Source organism: Pholcus phalangioides, unplaced genomic scaffold (genome assembly GCF_987345545.1).
Source record: "Pholcus phalangioides strain wild (caught in Gottingen) unplaced genomic scaffold, Ppha-v1.0 ptg000011l_1, whole genome shotgun sequence".
In the NCBI taxonomy this organism is placed as follows: domain Eukaryota; kingdom Metazoa; phylum Arthropoda; class Arachnida; order Araneae; family Pholcidae; genus Pholcus; species Pholcus phalangioides.
In genome coordinates, this window is record NW_028301604.1 from 3,047,327 (window position 1) to 3,054,558 (window position 7,232).

A 7,232-nucleotide genomic window follows, 5' to 3' on the forward strand; every position below is an offset into this window, starting at 1 on the left:
CGCCATGACGACCTGTCGCCTGATATTTGTCCACCGCATTAAGAGGATCTTGCTTATTTACTGATATTTAAGAAATAAAAATGCACGGCAATTATTAGCGAATGGATAAAACCTCGTACATACGACTAAAATTCTTTTGCTGCGACCTTTTAATTAAATTACTTTAGTAATTGATTCCAAACTTCTGCCTTACGGTCATTTTTTGATACCACTTTCAGAGGGTTTTCTTTTTGAGGAAATTTAGTTATTCTGTTATGATAAAAAAAATGTTAAAGCGAAAGATGATGTCGAAAAAAGTCATTGTCTTTCAAGAATTAAACAAATTTATGATTAATGACGCTCTCGGTATAAAACCTTTCAACTGTACAGCACGGGATACGAGTAGATAAGAGAAAGTCGCTAAATAATCCTTCTGGACGGTATAAATAAGTTTCAGAAAACGAGAAGAGACGTTTCCTAGAAGTTTTAACACTACCTTCTCTTTCACGGTCGCTTTTCATTTACGGGAAAATCTTTCTGTTCGCTAATGAGAGATTTATCTGCATTTCATCGATCATTAGAGAATATTCGTACATTTAATTCGTTTCTCTTACGAGTTGAATGGTGTCACTTATCTCAGCAACTAGGTTCACAGATTTGGGAATTCTCATTGACGAGCGGCTTAGGTTTTCTGAACATTGTTCAGCGGTGGCCAAAAAAGCGAATAGAATGATCGGTTTCATCTTCAAAAAGGTCTCTTCGCGTTCTCCTAAAGTCATTCTTCCACTTTTCCGAGCATACTTTGCGAGTATGCTGTAAGGTTTTGGAGACCACATACCTACAGAGGAAAATAAATGTCGCGAGACCGGATCACGACATTTATTTTAAATTAAAAATAAGAAACGCACATACACAATTAAATACTCAAGATTGACGTTGTGGGGCAATATAGATTTTATTTTTTATTTCTTATCATTTCGAATATATTTAGAATCAAAGAATCATTCAATAATTAAACATTCTGACGCTTTGTGTGCCGCAATATAAGTTTTTAAGCATTTTCTTAGGATTCAAAAATATATAATTATCCAGACGTAATTAAAATTAAACAAATTGAACCGATACTCAATAGCGTATGAGCCGCATTTAAATTCAATTGATTAATGACATAGGTCACAATAATTAACACGATCCTCCCTTGCGGCCGGAGTCCGAAAGGACAAAATAGAAAGCAAACCGGGAAAAAAACCATGGCAATTACTTTTGGGAGCTAAAACGTGAAGATGAAGTGTATATGGTGTTCCAGTCGCCCAATCAGCCAATGGTGAATGACAAATTCACAAATATCGATCTCCTCACCACAAAAACCAAATTTGAAGCATAAAATTGCTGTATTTAATCAAGTTTCAGTCGTAGGCCATTGAGAAATGTAGTCTGCTAACTAAGGATAAAAGTCGTGTTACACAGGTGAAAATATAAAAAACTTCATTCATATAAGTTTTTAAATCATTTACTGTAGTTTAAGAAATCAAAACGTGTTGTTATTGTGTCAAGTATTCAATTGAACAAAAATATAAGTTTCAAAACGAAAGTCAATGCTTATATACTATATAGGGTTAGTTTACACTAAGAATAAAGTTTTGTTTTTCGTTTTTATCGTTGAAAGAGAGGAAATAAACTGTGTTCTATTGGCTATTTGCTCAGTAGATTATCAGAAAAAAATAAAAACGATTGAACGAACAACGTTGCTATTTCCAATGTTTACCCTATTTTTCTGTCATTACTTTCGAAGTAAATCTTTGCTCTTGTAGAAAAGGCTGACTACATCTTTTTCTTTGCTCACAAGTAATAACTTACTTTGTTGCATGCCACCACGAAAAAATACGCAGCGCTCGATTGATACTCTAGTGTTCCTTTCAGCCGACATATACAACATTATTTAAGAAATGGAATTTTAGTAGGCTTGCCACATGTAGCCGTATGATGAAAATCGGTGAATTTTTCAGCATTTTTTACAAAACTACCAAACGATACATCAAACACGTTTGATTAAGCTATGAAGCGTGCACGTTTGATGCATAAGGACTGAAGAAAAACGTGAACTGAACACAAAATCCGACTAATTCTATCGTGTGATACAGTGAAACCTCGCTTCAACGATACTCGATATAATGAAAAATCCCTCTACAGCGATATTTTTTAAATACTGTTTGGGAATGCTTATAATCTAATGTTGAACGCCTGCCTCTCGATATAACGATAATCCCTCTACAACGCTGTTTTTCCATCTTTGTGCACAGAACGTCGTTATATCGAGGTGCCACTGCATAACTTCAGGTAACTGCGTAACGTAGTTACAGGTACTGTAACTACGAATAAAATCATATTTACAGGTACTATCACGCTCTCTATGCACTGCGTGTTTTGGTGAATACAATCGAATCCTGCTATACTAAGCCCGACATATAACGAACCTCAAGATATTTTGAACGGAATTTCTCGTTCTGTTGCCATAGCATGTTGTTCTTTTATCAGATTGGGCATAATGGAGCTCCATATAGAGAACAAAACTGTTCTTTGAAGTTAATTATAACGAGATTTGAAACTATTTGCTACTGTTTCTCAGTTTTTCAATTTTTTAGCAACTGCGAACAGCAGTTTTGCTTATTTGAAGTTACCTTGGTAAATGATTGGTTACTAAATATCTGTATTTTTTGTATCAAATTTTATTTTTTGGTAGTAAAAATAAATAAATAAAACAATTAAAATAATAGTTTTTTAAAATAACAAGTAAAATCTGTATATACTTTTTTCACTCTAATTATTTATGGCCTTCAAAAAAATTTAATAAAATGTGATTTTAAAAAAATAATTCCATTGTAAAAGTGTACTTAAAGATAGAGAAAAAATATTTAATGTGAAATTTAGGACTTGTTTAAAGAATTTCACATTTTCGAACATTTCAAAGGGTATTAAAATAATCAATAAGTATTTCAAAATAATGTCCGTTTCATACCATGACGGATTTGGCTGCATCCTTGGTATAAATAAAAGAAAATATTTTTAGTACAAGAAAGTTAAACCTTGTACATTTTCTTATTCTAACCAACAATAAAAAATATATAACTTTTCCTTTGAATAATTTGTAAGTGAAAGTATCGGAGAAAACTGTAACAAATAATGCTTGGCATTATGGTCGGAAGTTAGAAACGTCTTGAATAATAGAATATCTCAAAGTATTTCTTTCTCAAACTATGTAATACGAGAGATATAATATATATAATATTACAACGGAAAGAGAGAGAGAGAGGGGGAATTCGAAATCGATAAAAAAATCGTTTATAATCTATCTTGCAATCTTAAACGCATTGCTACATTCTTCTGGGAATCGTTCTTCTCTCCATGGAATTATGGAAGAAATTTCCGATATATCGCTGCAGTTTTGAACGCATGAATTAGCAAAGCCTAGAACTCAAAATATGGATACCATAACGAAAGCCATCATTTTTATTACTCGAGGGGTAATAAAACACTATTTCATTTTCAAAATATTGACTTTGATTATAGAAAAGTATTGATTGATCCATCTGTAGGTAAATAAACATTCATCTATGCATCATGAGCTGTATAAATCCATTTACGGAAGTTGATATAAAGCACACTTTACATTAACGTGAAGATAAGTGCCCGTGACAGTCTTGTAAGGTAGTATTTTCAGACCCAGGGAAAATCGTACCGCGGATCGTACTGATTTCCGTAATTATTTCTACAGCGATTTCTTGCATTTAATCCACAGATAATATAATTCCATTCACCAATAATGAATTAAAAATTGTTGTTGGCAACGCGGTTTTTGTAAAAAAGAGTCAATTTCTTTTATTCTACTCGCATCTATACGCCATCTATAAATCTTTGAAAAAGTTATTTTTTTACGAAAAAAAATTAAAAATATTTATTCCTGTTCTAAACTATCAGAAAAAAGCTGCATATAATATGCAGCGGTATATAATCTGCACATTAAAAAATTTTGTATGCTTTTTCTAACATCTTTCCCTGCGGATATTACGCAGGGAAATGCGGTACATAGATGGAAATTATATTTCTGTAAGAGCTTATGCAGAAATAAAATTAGATACGCTGTAGTTATCTTATAAACGACGTGCACAAAAAGTCCTTATCCAGGCATTTTCTTCTCAACCATTGGTTATAGAAGCATACTTTTAACTAAAAAAAAATTCTAAAATAAATTATTCTGTGTCATAGTTATGGCCACAATTTCTGACATGAATACAAATACAAATACAATATACAAATACAAATACAAATACGTTTTTTGTGCATGGAATCGCGTGTTAGGTACTGACATTATAGAAATTATGTCATTATCATCGGCTTTGTCTTTGGATAGCTAACAAACAACACCAATGTCGTGTATTTTCGGTGTGAACTGCTCGAGATAGTGGAAACATTTTTTTGTTACGAATCAGGGCGGCGGACCTGGTGCCCTGACGAAAAGAGATATTGAAACCGGAGTGATATCATTGGCTGCACCTTTGCCATGTGTATCTGACGACAGCATTACTTCTGACGTGCGTTGCGTACTGTTTTAGATGTATAGGAAAATAATTTGTTACGAATCAAGGCTACGTGTCTGGTGCCCAGGCGGGAAGAGATACTGAAACCGGAGTGATATTATCGGGTGCAACTTTTCCCATTTGCATCTGACGATACTATTGCTTTTGACTTGCGTTTAGTTGGTACTTCCTGAGATATGAGCGTTTAGAGAGAATTTCGTCATGCAACCTGCTGTGAATGCTCCAAGTATCGTCAGGTGATTTAAAAGACGTATTCATGTCAAAGAAAGTATGCAAATAACATGTGCATTTCTAATGAATATTATGTTTCCATCGCACCAATACTCCAAAAGGAGGGTGCAAAATGATGTGATTTTAAACCTACATAATCTGCACTCACATAAAAAAATCAGATGCTTTTTAAACATCTAATACGTGGATTATATGTAGGAAAATATAAAATTCAGCTTCTCATACAGAACTAAAATTAAATACACTATAAGAGTATCTTATACAGGGCAGTAAGGAAAGTCAGGCCACATTTTATTGCCGAACCGTTGATCCTAGAGGCATACTTCCGATTAGAAAAACTATTTAAATAATGTTTTATTTTTTTTTTTTGAACTTGGATATTTCATTAATGTTGCAAGGGGTTGTATGGCAATTAAAATTGAAAAAAAAAACTTTTTATACGGACACCTGTCGTCAAAACCCAATTAGAAAGTTTTTTTGTTGTTGTTGTCCTGTCTCTCTCAACAAAGAAAATTCCACGTTTCTAATTCAATATTCGCAAGATATTAGAATTCAAAAATCGCAGGGAATTAGGGGAAGAAGCGTTGTTCGTTAGTTTTTGATGTTATTTTCTTTGATGTTTTACTTTTCTACGATTTTGAATTCTATATAATATATCTGCGAATATTGCACTTAGAAACGTGGAAGTTTTTTTTTTTGTTGGAGAGACAGAGCAATAATTTACTAACTGGGTTTTTGAAGACAAGGTGTCTGATTAAAAAGTTAATTTTTTTATACAGTTCCTTGCAACATAAATGACGTATCTGAGTTTTACGTTATTTTTGGATTCTTTTCTAATTGGAAGTATGCCTCTAGGATAAACGGTTCACCAGTAAAATGCGGCCAAGGAACTTTCCTTACTAACCTGTATATAGCTTAAAATCCCTGATGTAAATATATGATGTAAGATCCTTGGTTTAACAGCTTATACTTATTTTTGGTATTTCAGTAAATCATGAGTTGAATCAGAAAAGAGTAAGTTAAAGCAAGAAAAGCAACCTTCAATTATATTATTTATGTCCCGCAATTAAGCCCATTCACTAAATTATACAAAAATAATACATGAATCGCTGGACAGTTATTATTTTAATGATCATTAAATTCCATTTCTGAAAAAAGAACAATAAATAATACATAACAATTTATATTGAGTGTTTTTATAAGTTTAAGGGGTCTCCTACCTTTTAACATGGTGTAGAACTTTCTTGTAAAGCAATATTATTAAAAATATAATTTATATCCACACACACACATTGATACATTTGAAATTTTTACCAAATATATTTGATTGTTTATGTTATCCGATGCTAGTACTAAATTTTACGTATCTTTAATACTTAATTTTTTACAAATTTTCAACAAAAAAAAAAAGCATTGAAAACAGCTTGCGCGCATGATGAAATTGCAGGAAATCAATGCCATTGAATAAAAAATGATTAAAAATAAAGAAATCTGTTCAGTTCATAAAATGATAAGAAAGATTGAGATATATTATTGAATCAATCCTTATTCAAAATTAAATTTGAAATTCCAAATACTTGTAAAACATTTTTTATAACCCAAGTATTTATGAATGGATTTCAAATCTTTTTCGTCATTTTATGAACTGAACAGTTTCCTTTATTTCGAATCAATTTTTATTCAAATCATTGTTTTTTATTTTATCAGGAACGCAAGTTGTTTTTAATGGGTTTTTTTTTAAATTTGTGAAAAATTATTAGAGATATATAGAATTCTGTACGCTATGGCGTAGGATAGTACTGACAATTAGATATATGTGGTAAAAATTTGTAATAAATCAATGGATAAAAACTATTTTTAGTAATATTTCTATATAAGAAAGTTTTTTTTACCATGTTCAAACGGTAGGAGATCCCTCAAATAGTTACTCGCATTTCCGTTCTTCAGAAACGATCAAATAAAGCTTCTGAGAAAACGAATATAAACTCCACAAAAAAATTTAGTTAACTTTTGTGCAAAGTGTATAGTACTGTTTATTAGTATTCTTCAATAGTTTTTTTAGAATTGAATCAGTGCATGAAGTTATACCCATGTCTCAATTACGTAGTATTGCTCAATATTTTTCAAACTGTTTCTTTCTTTTGCATGTACTTTCTTTTGATCGAGAGAGAAAAGAGCCTTAGCGTCCCGCCCTTTGGTGGTTGTAAAGTATGTGCCACACGCTGTCGTTTTCTCCTTGCCATCCAGTCGGTCCCCTTATGTATAACACACAAAATATTGAATTAGAGTTGTGGAATTTGATTCTATGCCTGTGCCTCTGACCCGCATATGCCTCGCTGCATTCTCCGAATCTTAGAAAGTCTTTTGCGTCGCCCCTTACAAACACATCATTACGGTAAACATTTGTGCTTCGCGCAATGCCACTGA